The sequence below is a fragment of the Mesoplodon bidens genome, assembly GCF_964165515.1.
Source record: "Mesoplodon bidens genome assembly, chromosome: 13".
Classification (NCBI taxonomy): domain Eukaryota; kingdom Metazoa; phylum Chordata; class Mammalia; order Artiodactyla; family Ziphiidae; genus Mesoplodon; species Mesoplodon bidens.
Genome location: NC_138169.1, coordinates 9,248,090 through 9,262,730, shown reverse-complemented (window position 1 = coordinate 9,262,730; position 14,641 = coordinate 9,248,090). Strand labels below are relative to the sequence as shown.

General features: G+C 41.2%; 1 protein-coding gene across 1 annotated transcript in view; it reads left to right on the top strand.

Moving 5' to 3' along the window:
- PPTC7 (protein phosphatase targeting COQ7) overlaps positions 1-14,641 on the top strand; it is a 41,763-nt gene that overhangs the window by 9,733 nt on the left and 17,389 nt on the right. The window lies entirely within an intron of this gene.

Here is a 14,641-nt window from a genome sequence, read left to right as displayed (position 1 = left end):
AAAAATGGTTGGCCTGCCTTTTTGTCAGTGGCCTAAAGGAGAAAAAAACTTTTCCAACATTCTAGTCTGGTGGTTAAAACTGAAGTAAAAGGACATGGGGCAGTGTTTTTACCCTTTGGATCATTATCAAAACGTCTCTGAAAACATACATGAGGTGGTGTACTAAGGGGAAAGGATAAATTGAGAAGCCTGAAATGGAGCCTTTGTTTCAAAACTAGTTCATGCAGTAAATGTAATATTGTATATGAAAAGTAAAATATAGCTGTATCTGTTAGCTTTTATTTTATAAAGAGTTTCTAAAACAGGCTCCCTTTTTTTGCAATGTGACTTAGAATCCCAGAATCTTAGATCTTAGAAAAAGGAACTCTCGAGAGAATTTGTCCTCCTGCCCTTTCTTTCACAGATGAGAAAACTAAAGTTTAGAGAAGTTATTTGGCCAGTGTCCTACAGCCAGTTAGTGGCAAAGAAAGCTGGGAGCTGTGTCATCTCCGAGACTCCTTTTCAAGGCTCTTTCCATCCAGCCTTATTTTAACAGTCTGTGAGAAGAGGGCACAACACCTTGTGCAACTCTAGGATGAGATAATGGTTCATTCTCTCTCTCTTTCTTTGTTTTTTTTTTAATTTTTATTGGGGTATAGTTGATTTACAATGTTATGTTAGTTTCAGGTATACAGCAAAGTGAATCAGTTATACATATATCCACTATTTGTTTAGATTCCTTTCCCATATAGGCCATTACAGAGTATTGAGTGGAGCTCCCTGTGCTATGCAGTAGGTTCTTACTAGTTATCTATTTTATATATAGTAGTGTATATATGTCAATCCCAATCTCCCAATTTATACCCCCCCCCCGCCGCCCTTATCCCCAGTGGGTTCATTCTCTTTTTGTAGTTCTCAGATGAAAGTTGGTTTATCAGAATGTTGGTATTCTAACTTATCAGTACAGTCAACTGAATTAATTGTTTACTGATTGTTTCCTATTAGTCCTTGACAGGTGCTGGGGAAAAGACCACGAACAAAATAGACTTTAGCCTTGAAGTTTCACAGTCTGGGGGAGAAGGTACACGTATGCACAGGAACAGAAACGTTAGATGTTGTGGAAGCATGGAGTCAGGCCCCGAGAGATGGGTTTTTCAATAAACTGAGGCAAGTGAGGAGAAGATTGACAAGGCTCTCCAGATTGAGGGATCAGCAAATGCACAGAAGAAGACTTCCCAAACTACAGCTATTTTGTAGGTAGAGAGTAGTTTGGGCTGGCGGGGTGGGGATGAGAGGATGGTTGAGAATTGATGTTAGAAAACAGGTTAAGACCAAATTGTCAAAGGTCACAGTTGCCATATTGGGTGTTGTTTCATTTTTTGGTTTTGGTAGAAGCTATAGGAGATGTTTTTGCTTTTGTTGTTCTGGGTTTAGTTTGTTTTTTTTCTGAAGAAGCAGCACATTTAGATGGTACAAAATTGAAAAGGTATTCAAAATTCAAAAGGGTGCATAAAGTCTCCCTCTCACCCATGTGCCCTAGCTGCAAAAGTTCCTCTCCCAAAAGAAACCAATGTTATCAGTTTCTTGTATATTCTTCTAGAGAATGTTCTTAGAAATACAAGTAAATAAGTGTATATACATGGAAAGTATTTGACTAGAAGTGTAATATGGACATAGCAACCTTGTTTAAAAAAAGATAAAGAGGGTGTAATGGGAGAACAGGAGGCAAAAGATCAATTAGGATGCTACTGAAATAGTCTGAGCTAGAATGGTCTTTAGCTAAGGGTACTGGAAAGTAATTGGGCTTCAGGCACATTGCAGACAAAGAATCAACAGGACTTAGTGATAACTGGACGAAGAGGGTGAAGGAGAAAGAGAAATTGGAGTTGATTTTGAGGTTTTGCTTCTGGAAGCTTCTTTAAGGTTTCTAGCCTGGAAGTGTGGGGTGGTTTGGGCTGCCATTAATCAGGTTAGGAAATGCAAGAGAAAAATAAAAACTTTGGGAATTGAAAACAGGGGATTGCTTGGTAGCAGAGGCATTTCAGAGGTAGAATCATCTGGTTCGTGGCATGCTTGGATCCAGCTGGTCTTTATTGAGTCCTTAGTGCTCTGACAGTGAGTCTCATTAGAATCACCTGTATAGTTTGGATTTTTATGCTGTGTTACAAGGCCCAGGCCTACCCTGGGCATACTGGCTCGGGAGGTAGGGCTTGGGTTCCACAGGTAATCTCAATGTGCAGCAAGAATTGAGAACTGTTGTGCCAGGAACCGGGCTAGCACTCCAGAATGAAAGACGTTACCAGTATGAAAAAGACTCAGCCCTGAAGGAGGTCACATTACGGAGTGGGAGAAAGGAGATAGGAAAGTCATGATACAGGCGCTGCTGTTATTGTAGTGACCTAGGGAGAGGGTTAGGCCCACTAACATTGATGTGTTGGTTGTCGTTATAAGATTTCCCATTTAAAATGAGAAATTTCTAAGTCTGAACCCTGGCACACAGTAGGCAGCAGGCACTTAAGGGGTATTTGTTAAATAAGGTTACTTCAGAGTCACTTCTGGAAAAAACTATTTTTTCAAGGTGCAGATGAATCTTTTTTTCTTCGTGTATTTTTTTGGAAACAAATATAGATTTGTTCCTTTGTTGCTGTTTAAATGTTTAATGGAATATTGAATGGGGTGGATGTGTGACCAGAAAAGCTGAATGGACCACTCATCTTTTAAACATTATATATGAGTGGGAATTGTCTTTTGATTGTGACCATAGACCAGTGTTTGTAGAGCTTGCAGCCGACACTGATCAAAGACATTTTTTCTGATTGCTACAGGGCAGACCAGTCTATAAACTGTTATTTGGCCTTTTTTTTTTTTTAATTTATCTTTGGCTGCGTTGGGTCTTCATTGCTGCGTGTGGGCTTTCTCTAGTTGTGGCAAGCGGGGGCTACTCTTCGTTGGGGTGCAGGGGCTTATTGTGGTGGCTTCTCTTGTTGCAGAGCATGGGCTCTAGGCACATAGGCTTCAGTAGTTGTGGCACGTGGGCTCAGTAGTTGTGGCGCACAGGCTTAGTTGCTCCACGGCATGTGGGATCTTCCCGGACCAGGGCTCGAACCAGTGTCCCTTGCATTGGCAGGTGGATTCTTAACCACTGTGCCACCAGGGAAGCCCTGGCCTTAAGAGAGACATAACTCTCATTTATTACATGTTGGCCGTGAGCTGAGCACTGTGACGAGGCACTCTTTAACACCATTATCCGTGTTCCTCACACCAGCACTGTGATGTTCATGAGTTTATTCCCATTTACAGGTGAACATAATGAGGCTCAGAGAGCTACCCAAGACACCGTTAGTACACCTCATCCTAATCCTGGAGCTGGAATTTGAACCCAGATCTGACTCCAAAGCCTTGCCCAGTGTGTGTACACTGCCTTTTAAGTCAGAAATGATCGTTTAAAACTTTGTTTTACTGGGTCTTTGCTGAGTCTGAGTACTATTTAGTTATAACTATTCCTAGGCTAATAATTGAGCAAAGCCCCTTAATTAAAGCAAATAAAGGCCTTAGCGAGCCTGTTGAACAAGTCAGTAGGCCACAGGAACTTTGGTGGCCTCAGGCCAGCCCCTTGCTTCTGGGGGACCTCCTAAATACCTTAACTCCTGCAGTGCATTGTTTCGGCTAATTGCTGGTGAGAGGTTCGTGGCTGGGGTGTGATAGAGGTGAGGTTTCTCTGCTCTTATAGCTGTAACCTCCGCCTTTATTACTTGTACTTTATCCATATTAGTCGAAATCGCAAGGAACTGCCCAAAATGCCTCTCTCCTTAGCCTCCTCCTCCCCCACAACTCGGTATTTTCATCCTTCCAGGCTCAAATCAGACGCTTCTCCATGAATGCTTTTCTGATTCCTTTAGCTAGATGTAATCTGATCTTCCTTGCTTTTGGCTTTAGTGGTACATGTTTATTTTGTTTTATTATAGCCATTTATCTTAAGCTGCTCCAATTCCCCGCCTCCCCCCGTCACTAACACTTGATTTTAAGTTCCTCTGGGCGGGAAATCTTTTATTATATGTAAATCCCTTTGGCTCCCTTTCACCACAGTGTCTTTCATATAGGAGATGTTCAATAAAATGTGTTGACTAACTTTAATATTGACTGTAAGTGTAAAATGCAATTCTTAACTGAATTCATATAGTTTATCATCTCTCCCATAAAGGCAACATGTACTCATTACTGGAAAAATGGGGAAGTGTGGAAAATAAAAAGAAGAAAAGGACTTCCCTGGTGGCACAGTGGTTAAGAATACGCCTGCCAACGCCGGGGACCTGGGTTCAAGACCTGGTTCGGGAAGATCCCACATGCTGCGGAGCAACTAAGCCTGTAGGCCACAACTACTGAGCCTGCGCTCTAGGGCCCGTGAGCCACAACTCCTGAGCCTGCATGCCACAACTACTGAAGCCGGCGCGCCTAGAGCCCGTGCTCCGCAACAAGAGAAGCCGCCGCGATGACAAGCCCACGCACCACAACAAAGAGTAGCCCCTGCTTGCCGCATCTAGAAAGCCGGCGCACAGCAACGAAGACCCAACTCAGCCAAATAAATAAATAAATCTTAAAAAAAAATTGCCTGTTCTACCCCCTCAAAGGTCATTATTTAGTTGAACAATATATAGGGAAAATATAATTAATTTTCAGAAATTAAGGGTCAGTTCTTGGCAAGCTTTTTTATTTTTTAAATTTATTTTTGGCTGTGTTGGGTCTTCATTGCTGCACGCGGGCTTTCTCTTGTTGCGGTGAGCGGGGGCTACTCTTCGTTGCGGTGCGCGGGCTTCTCATTGCGGTGGCTTCTCGTTGTGGAGCACAGGCTCTAGGCGCGCGGGCTCAGTAGTTGTGGCTCACAGGCTCTAGAGCACAGGATCAGTAATTGTGGCGCGCGGGCTTAGTTGCTCCGCGACATGTGGGATCTTCCCAGACCAGGGATCGAACCCGTGTCCCCTGCATTGGCAGGCGGATTCTCAACCACTGTGCCACCAGGGAAGACCTTAACTTGGCAGGCTTATTCAAAAGAATTATGTTCTCACTTTTTTAAAAAAAGCTTTTGTGCCAGGGTTGCATGTGACTCCACCTCTCCCAGAGGGTGGTATTTTAGTAAAAAGCAGCTCTTATTTTTATAGAGGGGTGGAGAAAACGGGGTAAAATAGTATCCTCTTTGGGGTTAGGTCAGGGTATATGGCTTAATTGTTGTAAATATTAGGTTAACCTTTAAGACTGGAATTCTAGATCTAATCTTATAAATAGAAGGAAAAATTTTCTCTTAGCCTACAGGGCCAGTACAAGTAGATACACATGAGATAGCTGGACTTTAATTGCTGTTAGTTTCTTATTTAAACGTTAAATTATTAGGCATTGTGTAACATTTTCTAATATCTAAAAACTAACAGAAGCCTCAGCTTTAATAGAAGGCCTTAATTCTGTAACACACTAAGGTCCCTGTCTCTACTGTTCATATCTTAAAATAAGTGTAAGCCCCCCAGATGATTTGTCTGTTGCTTCCTCCTAGAAAGCATTGCTGACAGCATTTAGCATTTGAGGAAGATACTGTTGCAGCTCAGAAAGAAGTGAAGTGACCTTTATCTGTGACTTAACCTTCAACTTTATAAGATACCCAAGGTCCTCAGCCACAGTTAAGTCAAAACACATCATTCCACATTAAATATTTGGTATTTAAACAGAAGAGCTAGAGGAAGTTAGAGGAAGACCATTTTTCTTTTAAAAAGGTTGACTTTCAGTTTCTTTGCCTTCACACTATCATTTCCTAATCGTCTTCTACTACCCAGAGTAGTCTGGAGATTACCATCTCTAATTAATGAAGTATTCTGGACAATGGGTTTAAATGTGTATATGTATGTGTGTGCATTTTAATTTGATTAATTATTAAGTAGTTTCAGTTTACTAAGCTAGAAAGGAATAGTTATTTTGTTTAGAATTCTAAAACATAAAATAGAACATTTATTCCTGATTTGAGTCCGTATTTGAGTTTTGTTAACTGTCCTGGACAGTACTATTTCTTTTATTTATTTATTTTTGGCTGCGTTGAGTCTTCGTTGCTGCTGCACGCCGGCGTTCTGTAGTTGCGGCGAGCGGGGGCTCGTCTTCGTTGTGGCTCGTGGGCTTCTCATTGCAGTGGCTTCTTTTGTTGCAGAGCACGGGCTCTAGGCGCATGGGCTTTGGTAGTTGCAGCACGTGGGCTCAGTAGTTGTGGCGTGCGGGCTGTAGAGCGCAGGCTCAGTAGTTGTGGTTCACGGGCTTAGTTGTTCTGCAGCATGTGGGATCTTCCCGGGCCAGGGCTTGAACCCGTGTCCCCTGCATTGACAGGCGGATTCTTAACCACTGTACCACCAGGAAAGCCCTGGACAGTACTATTTCTTGAGCAGGATTTGAGTTTTGCTTATAAGTGTCCCTTTTTATACATTTTGTCATAGGGTTGAACCTTTCTTCCATCCTTTCAGCTTTATTGCCTCAGCTTTGTTAGCTGTTCTGCTTAGAGATCTTGAGTTCTTTTTTTTAATGTTTATTTTATTTATTTATTTTTGGCTGCATTGTGTCTTTGTTGCTGTCCACGGGCTTTCTCTAGTTGCGGCGAGTGGGGACTACTCTTCATTGCGGTGGGTGGGCCTCTCATTGCGGTGGCTTCTCTTGTTGCTGAGCACGGGCTCTAGGCACGCAGGCTTCAGTAGTTGTGGCTCGCGGGCTCTAGAGCACAGCCTCAGCAGTTGTGGCGCATGGGCTTTGTTGCTCCGTGGCATGTGGGATTATCCCGGACCAGGGCTTGAACCCATGTCCCCCACATCGGCAGGCGGATTCCGAACCACTGCACCACCAGGGAAGCCCAAGATCTTGAGTTCTTGACGTAGACTTGGTATCTGGAGAATTAGAAGATGCAGGTTTCATTGTGACTAATGCATAGTGGTTATTTTGGGGAAACTTCTTGCAAAGGGAATATATCACTTGTTAAAGCAGGAGGAACGTGATAATCTATATAATTTCACCTCTAGAGAACTGAAAGGAGTGTTAGTCAAAGCAAATTGTACTTTTCTGAATAAATCAACTTTTGAATACATTTTTCCAGTAATCCTTCTTTTTGTTCCCTTTGGGATAATTGTTTGCAGAAGCATTTCACAGTCCTGAATCACAAGGGAGTGTTTTTAATGCCCAAATAGTTGAGGCTTCAGAATTGTTGATACAAGTGTGATCTGTTCCATTTGATAGAAATTGAGTTTATACTCTGATCTCATTTTTCTCTAGTTATAATGCTTCATGTTGTGATGCCCCTAGACAAATAAGGTTGGCTTTGAGACCACTAGACTATGGTATTTGAAGAAGAGCCTTGGCATCTGAAAAGAAGCCGGCTGTAGCACTGCAATAGATACTGCCTAACCAGTTCCCCGTCAGATGAGTGCTCACCGCAGAAAGTGTAAAACCAGATATCCTTATCCCTTGAGTACAGAGGGTCTCCTGCTGCTTTTATTATTCAACTCTTGTGATCCAGCCAGATTCTTACTCAATTTCTCCTCTGGAGTTTCAGTTCACTATCAGGTACCCATCCTAGTAGATAGGAGATGTGTTTCACTGATGGAAAAACAATCCCTGTAGAACCGTCTTACTTCATTAGGGAGAGTATGAGGCTCAATGTAAAATGCCTCGAGATCATCAAAGATGCAAGGAATAAAGCTCTATTACCTTTGGGTACTACTTAGTATTTGAAATTCTGCCAGGGCTATTGGATAAAATCAAATTACCTATTTTTCTTCACTGATGCTTATATTAAAATTGAAATTTAGTATTTATTTTTTGGGTATCACTTTCTTCTGGAAAATGTCTTGTAACTAATTGCATGTCAATCTGAAGATGAGTGTAGTAAGAAGAGTTTAAGAAGGACGGCAGCCTCATGCTGACCGCTGATAATGGATAATGATGGAGAGACTCAGGCTAATGATCGCTTAGTTCACAATCTTTTTCAAGGTGAGCCTTCTGCCAGCTACACAGTTAGGTGGCCGAATGCAGTTGGAAGGAGGATTTTTAAGCTTCCACAATTTCAGCTTACTTACCAAATCTTTTTTCCTTGAATTTTCTGGTTAGAATAAAGCTATTAAGTAAAATTTTGCGTTAATAACAAGCTAAGTGATTTTTTTCAAGTTCAAAGTTTTGTTTTTATATGATTATAACTAAGGCAAAGACAAAAGTGTATTAATTAGAAAAATGAAAATTATCTGTTACTTTAAGAATTTTCTTCCTATAAAAAGATATATTTAGGGCTTCCCTGGTGGCGCAGTGGTTGTGAGTCCGCCTGCCGATGCAGGGGACACGGGTTCGTGCCCCGATCCGGGAGGATCCCACATGCCGCGGAGCGGCTAGGCCCATGAGCCATGGCCTCTGAGCCTGCGCGTCTGGAGCCTGTGCTCCGCAACGGGAGAGGCCACAACAGTGAGAGGCCCGCGTACCACAAAAAAAAAAAAAAAAAAAAAAAAAAAAGATATATTTAAATGATGGGAGATAACACCAGAATTACTCTTTCTCCTTCTCTCTTAACTCTTTACTTTAGAAAAGCAATCTACAGAAAACTTAGCAAAATATTTTATAAAAATCATAAATATAAATATTTTCTAGTTGGCTATTTCCCACTTCATAAAACTTGACATTTTCATTTGTAAATGGTACAGCTAAAGGAATTTTCTGTGCCCTATAGTCTCTTCTCAGCTTTTTGCTTGGCTATTTCAGATATGTAACCATTATCTTAATCTAATAATGGTTTTAATTGGATTTTAGGTCAAAGGAAACACTTAAGCTAGATGTGCACTGACAGAATGTTATTAATGGAGACATAAGATGATTACAGTGAGTTAAATGAAATAGCTTCTATATTGATGCAAACTCTTTATCTTGGCATTCAAGGCCTTTCCAGTTCAGTCCACCTTTTCAACTTCACCTCTCTTCACCGCTAAAGAAATTATATCATTCTGACAAATTGGATTACTTGGCTGTTTCCTAAACTTAATCAGTTATATCTGTGTTTGTAATTTGATGCCGAAAGTAAGATGCAAATCGCAAGTGAGCTGTTTGGCCAGGAATTCTCGTTCCTAAGATAAGATCCCCCTTAAGTCCTTAAACTTTTTACTCTATACTCTCTGAGCATCCAGTCCATCCTGTGGTGTCAGTACTGGACCTTTGTCAAAGAACTGGCCCTGATTGCCTTCCCCAGTGCAGACTCTTAGTTCCTGACTTCATACAGAACACTTCCACAAAAATTCCCTACCAGTGCCTGAAACTCAGCATACCTGAGACAGAAGTCAGTATCTTCTAAAGGCATTTTCACCCCCTCCTAACTGGGGAATCATCTAATCAATATTCATTCCTGAAATCCAGAAACCTATTGATATAAAATGTATTGATGGAGAGCTGTCTTGTCTTTATATACTTTTTGTTTCCAGTGATTGTCTATTCTACTTTTCTCATTACCTCTAACCTAAAATCTTGCAGCTGATGCCTGACCTCTTACCTCTCTGAACCCGTTCTGTCCACTGCTGTCAGGATTATTTTTCTAAAATATAGATTGGATTATATCACTTCTACCCAGAAACCTTGTGACTTTTTATTGTCTAGAGCAGTGCTCTTCAGTAGAAATATACTGTAAACTATATATGTAATCTTAAACTTTCTAGTAGCCACATTTAAAAAAGTAAAATGAAACATGATGTTAATTTCAATTAATATAGTTATTTAACCCAATATATCTAAAATGTATGTTCAACATGAAACTAAGACATCTTACAATCTCGGGGGTACTACGTTTTTGGAATCCAGAGTGTATTTTACATTTAACAGCACATCTCAATCCATGCTAGCCACATTTCAAACTGAATAGCCACATGTGGCTAGTGGCTCCTGTATTGGACAACACAGGTCTATAGCATAAAGCTTAAAGTTCTTGGACTGCAATTTTGGGCACCCCACAGCTTCAGCCCCTGCCCTGCGTATTTCAACTTCTCCCCACTCACACAATCCCCACCCACACCTAATTTGCCGTTCTTTTCCTTTAATTACTCTTCCCTGCCTGAGGAAATCTGACTTACCTTCCAGGGCCAGATCTGAATGCCACTTCCTAGTGAAAGCTTGCTCCATTCTCGCAGTGCCCCATAAGCATTAACCACTTGCTCTTGACTCTTCTGTAGCAGCATTTGTGAGAGCCGTTTGTCTAGATTCCATGAGTGAGTAGTCTAGCTGCCCACTAGAAGGTGAGCTTCCCGGAGGCAGGATATGTCTCCCTCAGCTTCTGTTTCCTAGTATTCACTGTAGCCTCCATTTGCTCTTAGGGATATTCTTATCCATTGTTGTTTGATATCTTCAAGATCTGAAGCAATCTCTCCTTTAACAGTTGTTTTCTTTACCTCTGAATGAAATTTCCCTTTATATCTGGATCAGTTCCACTGTTTAAAAGGTGTTCTCTCTGTGGATTGAAGCTTTTGCTTATGCAAGAGAGGAAATATTCATTTTCTTATAGAAATAACTGCCTAATGTGAATTAAACTAGGTTTCAAATGTAGGTTATTCTGGCTTTAGCCTGGTTCTAATCCCAAATATAACTCTTCCTGTTATATAACTTGTTCCTTGTAAGTAAATTATGTATGTATACTAAGACTTTTTTCACACAGCTTTATTGAAAAGTTTATATGCTTTTTTTTTTTGCACGGTACGCGGGCCTCTCACTGTTGTGGCCTCTCCCGTTGCGGAGCACAGGCTCCAGACGCGCAGGCTCAGCGGCCATGGCTCACAGACCTAGCCGCTCCGCGGCATGTGGGATCTTCCCGGACTGGGGCACGAACCCGTGTCCCCTGCATTGGCAGGCAGACTCTCAACCACTGCGCCACCAGGGAAGCCCTATATGCTTTTTGAATCTCTTTTTCCCCCTAAAGAGACTTGGCCAATGGAGTTTTGCCTGTGTTCTTTTTCCCATATAAAAGCAAACAGGTGCCTGAAACGTTACCTCTATTCTGGGAGAAATCTGATTAATGTTGAAGGGCTGTGCCAGGTCAGACTCTATAACCTGCTGACAGATTATTTAGTGAGTGCCAGGATCAACTCTCAACATTATCTCAGGTTTTAATGGTTTTCTTATGAAGGGCATTTGTAGATGAAACCAGTCTGTATTTAAAGTTAATTGTGGCTCTTAGATCAGAAACTGGTTAAGAAATTCTTTCCTCAAGCAAACAGTAGTTTGAGAAGAATGAATGATTCATCAGATGGAGTTGCAAGGACTATAATTGCATTCTGTGTTTTAACACAAATTGTTGCATTTAAATCATGGTATAATCTTATCCCTGGTGACGTAAGAATTCAAAAGAAGTTCCTATTAAACTACCTTAAATTTTTGTAAGAATTTCTAGATACTCTTACAGCTGCTTGAAAAGCACCAAAAAAATGATACTTCTTCCTGGGAGGGTAGACCTCAGTCATCCCTGATGCTTCTCTTTCCCCCACCCTCACTGTACCCCATTCAGTGTACCTGCGAGTCCTTTTGTTTCACTGGATCCCAAATCCCTGCACTCTAACTGCACTGCCACCATTTCACAACTGAGCTACTGAGACAGTCTCCTGATTCATTCCCTTTTCTGCTTTTGCTCTCCACACAGCAGGCAGAAGGATCTTTTTCTTATCATTATTACTATTTAAATTTTATATAATGGAAAATTTCAAATATACATCAAGGTAGAGGGATGAATGTACCTCTCATTATTCAACTTCAATTATTCATTCATGGCCAGTCTTGTTTCATCTACTCTTTTGTCACTCCCCCCCAATATTTTGAAATAAATCGCAGACATCATATCATCTAACCAACTAATTTGGAATTGCCCTAAAGTGAAATTTTGCCTTGGGACTTCCCTGGCGGTCCAGTGGTTAAGACTCCGAGCTTCCACTGCAGGGGGCATGGGTTCATTCCCTGGTCTGGGAACTAAGATCCCACATGCCGCGCGCGCGCAGCATGGCCCCCCCCCAAAAAAAAAAAAGTGAAATTTTGCCTGTTGGTTGGTCACAAAAGGTGAGGAAAGTTGCTTCTCCAATAGTGGTAAGTTATTTGTCAACCTCTTTACTGTTTTCCAATTCTGTTTCTTATTTTTTCAGGATGTGTTCCATTTCTGCTTGATAAGTGCCATTACCAGAAAAATAGTTTAATGTGTTCATTTCATGTTAAGCCAGTTTTTCAGGGATACATATAAGCACTTTCCTACTTTTGCACCAAATATGTTCTTTGAAGTGTGTGTGAAAGTTGAATGTACAAAAAATGTAAATATAGGTCAATTATATTTAAAAACAAACTCATAGAAAAAGAAATCAGGTTTGTGGTTACCAGAGGCAGGAGTATGGGAAGGGGAATTGGATGAAGGCAGTCAAAAGGAACAAACTTCCAGTTATAAGATAAATAAGTACTAGGAATGTAATGTACAACATGATAAATATAATTAACACTGCTGTGTGTTGTATATGAAAGTTCTTGAGAGCAAATCCTAAGAGTTCTTATCACAAGGAAAATATTTTTTTCTATTTCTTTAATTTTCTGTCTACATGAGATGATAGATGTTCACTAAACTTACTGTGGTATCACTTCATGATGTATGTAAGTCAAATCATTATGCTGTACACCTTAAACTTTTACAGTGCTGTAGGTCAATTATATCAATAAAACTGGAAGAAAAAAATGTAAATGTGTATGTGAGGAGGATGTTTCATGCTCAGATAGCCTTAAAAATTATAAATTCCCTAATTAATATTTTTATTATAAAATCAGTACATGCTTATTATGAAAATAAAATTTTAATAATACAGAACAGTATGAAGTAAAAAGCTTAACTCTCTCATTTGTTCACGGATCTTTTTTTTTTTTTTTTTTTTTTTGCTGTATGCGGACCTCTCACTGCTGTGGCCTCTCCCGTTGTGGAGCACAGGCTCCGGATGCGCAGGCCCAGCGGCCATGGCCCACGGGCCCAGCCGCTCCGCGGCATGTGGGATCCTCCCAGACCGGGGCACGAACCCATGTCCCCTGCATCGGCAGGCGGACTCCCAACCACTGCGCCACCAGGGAAGCCCTCACGGATCTTTTATTTTGAAAACAACTATATTTCTTATAGGCCATTCCAGAAAGCTTCATTTGTGGTCACTTAAAATTTTAATAATGTATATATCTGACATTTTAGTTTGAATTTTAGTTTAGTTTGAATTTCAAATAAACAACCTCACAGTTTTTGAATTTAGTAGACTGTTGAATTTAGAAATTGATTTTAATGTTGAACAACTAGTTTGGTGTTGCAAGGGATTGAATAGGAGATGGTATGGTGTTGACTTTGATGTCTAATTTTTCTTGAGCACTAGTTTCCTCTCGATAAAGGAGTCTTAGGCAGACTGTGAACTCATCAACAGCTCTATGGACCCGTGAAAAATCTCTATACCAGTGCTATTTAATAGAAATATAATGTGAGCCACACATGTCATTTTAAATTTCCTAATATTCACATTAATTAAAAATAAAAAGAAACAGGTCACATTAATTTTAATAATGTATTCTTTAGCACATTATATCCAAAATATTAGTTCAACATGCAATTAATATAAAAATTAATGAGCTATTTTACCCTTCTTTTCATACTAACAAGTTTTCAAAAATCAAGTGTGTGTTTTATACTTAGAGCACTTCGCAGTTTGCATCAGCCCCATTTCTAGTGCTCGCTAGCCACGTGTGGTAGTGGCTGTTATACTGGGCAGTGTGGCCCTGTACAGGATAGAGGTTGTCTCAGAGGGAGGAGGAAAGGGGGTGGGATGTATTCTTTTTTTTTTTTTTTTTTTTTTTTTTTGCGGTACACGGGCCTCTCACTGCTGTGGCCTCTCCCGTTGCGGAGCACAGGCTCCAGACGCGCAGGCTCAGCGGCCATGGCTCACGGGCCCAGCTACTCCGCGGCATGTGGGATCTTCCCAGACCGGGGCATGAACCCGTGTTCCCTGCATCAGCAGGCGGACTCTCAACCACTGCGCCACCAGGGAAACCCAGGTGGGATGTATTCTTAATTTTGTTCTCTCTTTCACAGTTATTGACCAATATTTGAAGTTAAAAGTTTGCTGCTTTTGGTATTTTTTTTTAATTTAATTTATTTATTTTATCTATTTTATTTTTGGCTGCACTGGGTCTTCGTTGCTGCATGCGGGCTTTTCTGGTTGCGGCGAGCAGGGGCCACTCTTTGTTGCAGTATGCAGGCTTCTCATTGCAGTGGCTTCTCTTGTTGTGGAGCACGGGCTCTAGGCACGTGGGCTTCAGTAGTTGTGACACACGGGCTCAGCAGTTGTGGCTCACGGGCTCTGGAGCGCAGGCTCAGTAGTGGTGCACGGGCCCAGTTGCTCCGTGGCATGTGGGATCTTCCTGGACCAGGGCTCGAACCCATGTCCCCTGCATTGGCAGGTGGATTCTTAACCACTTCGCCACCAGGGAAGCCCGCTTTTGGTATTCTTAATGATGGACAGCTCTGGCTCAGTTGTATTCTTACTAACATCAGCACTTTTTAAAAAAAATCCATTTTCGGGCTTCCCTGGTGGCGCAGTGGTTGAGAGTCTACCTGCTGATGCAGGGGACACGGGTT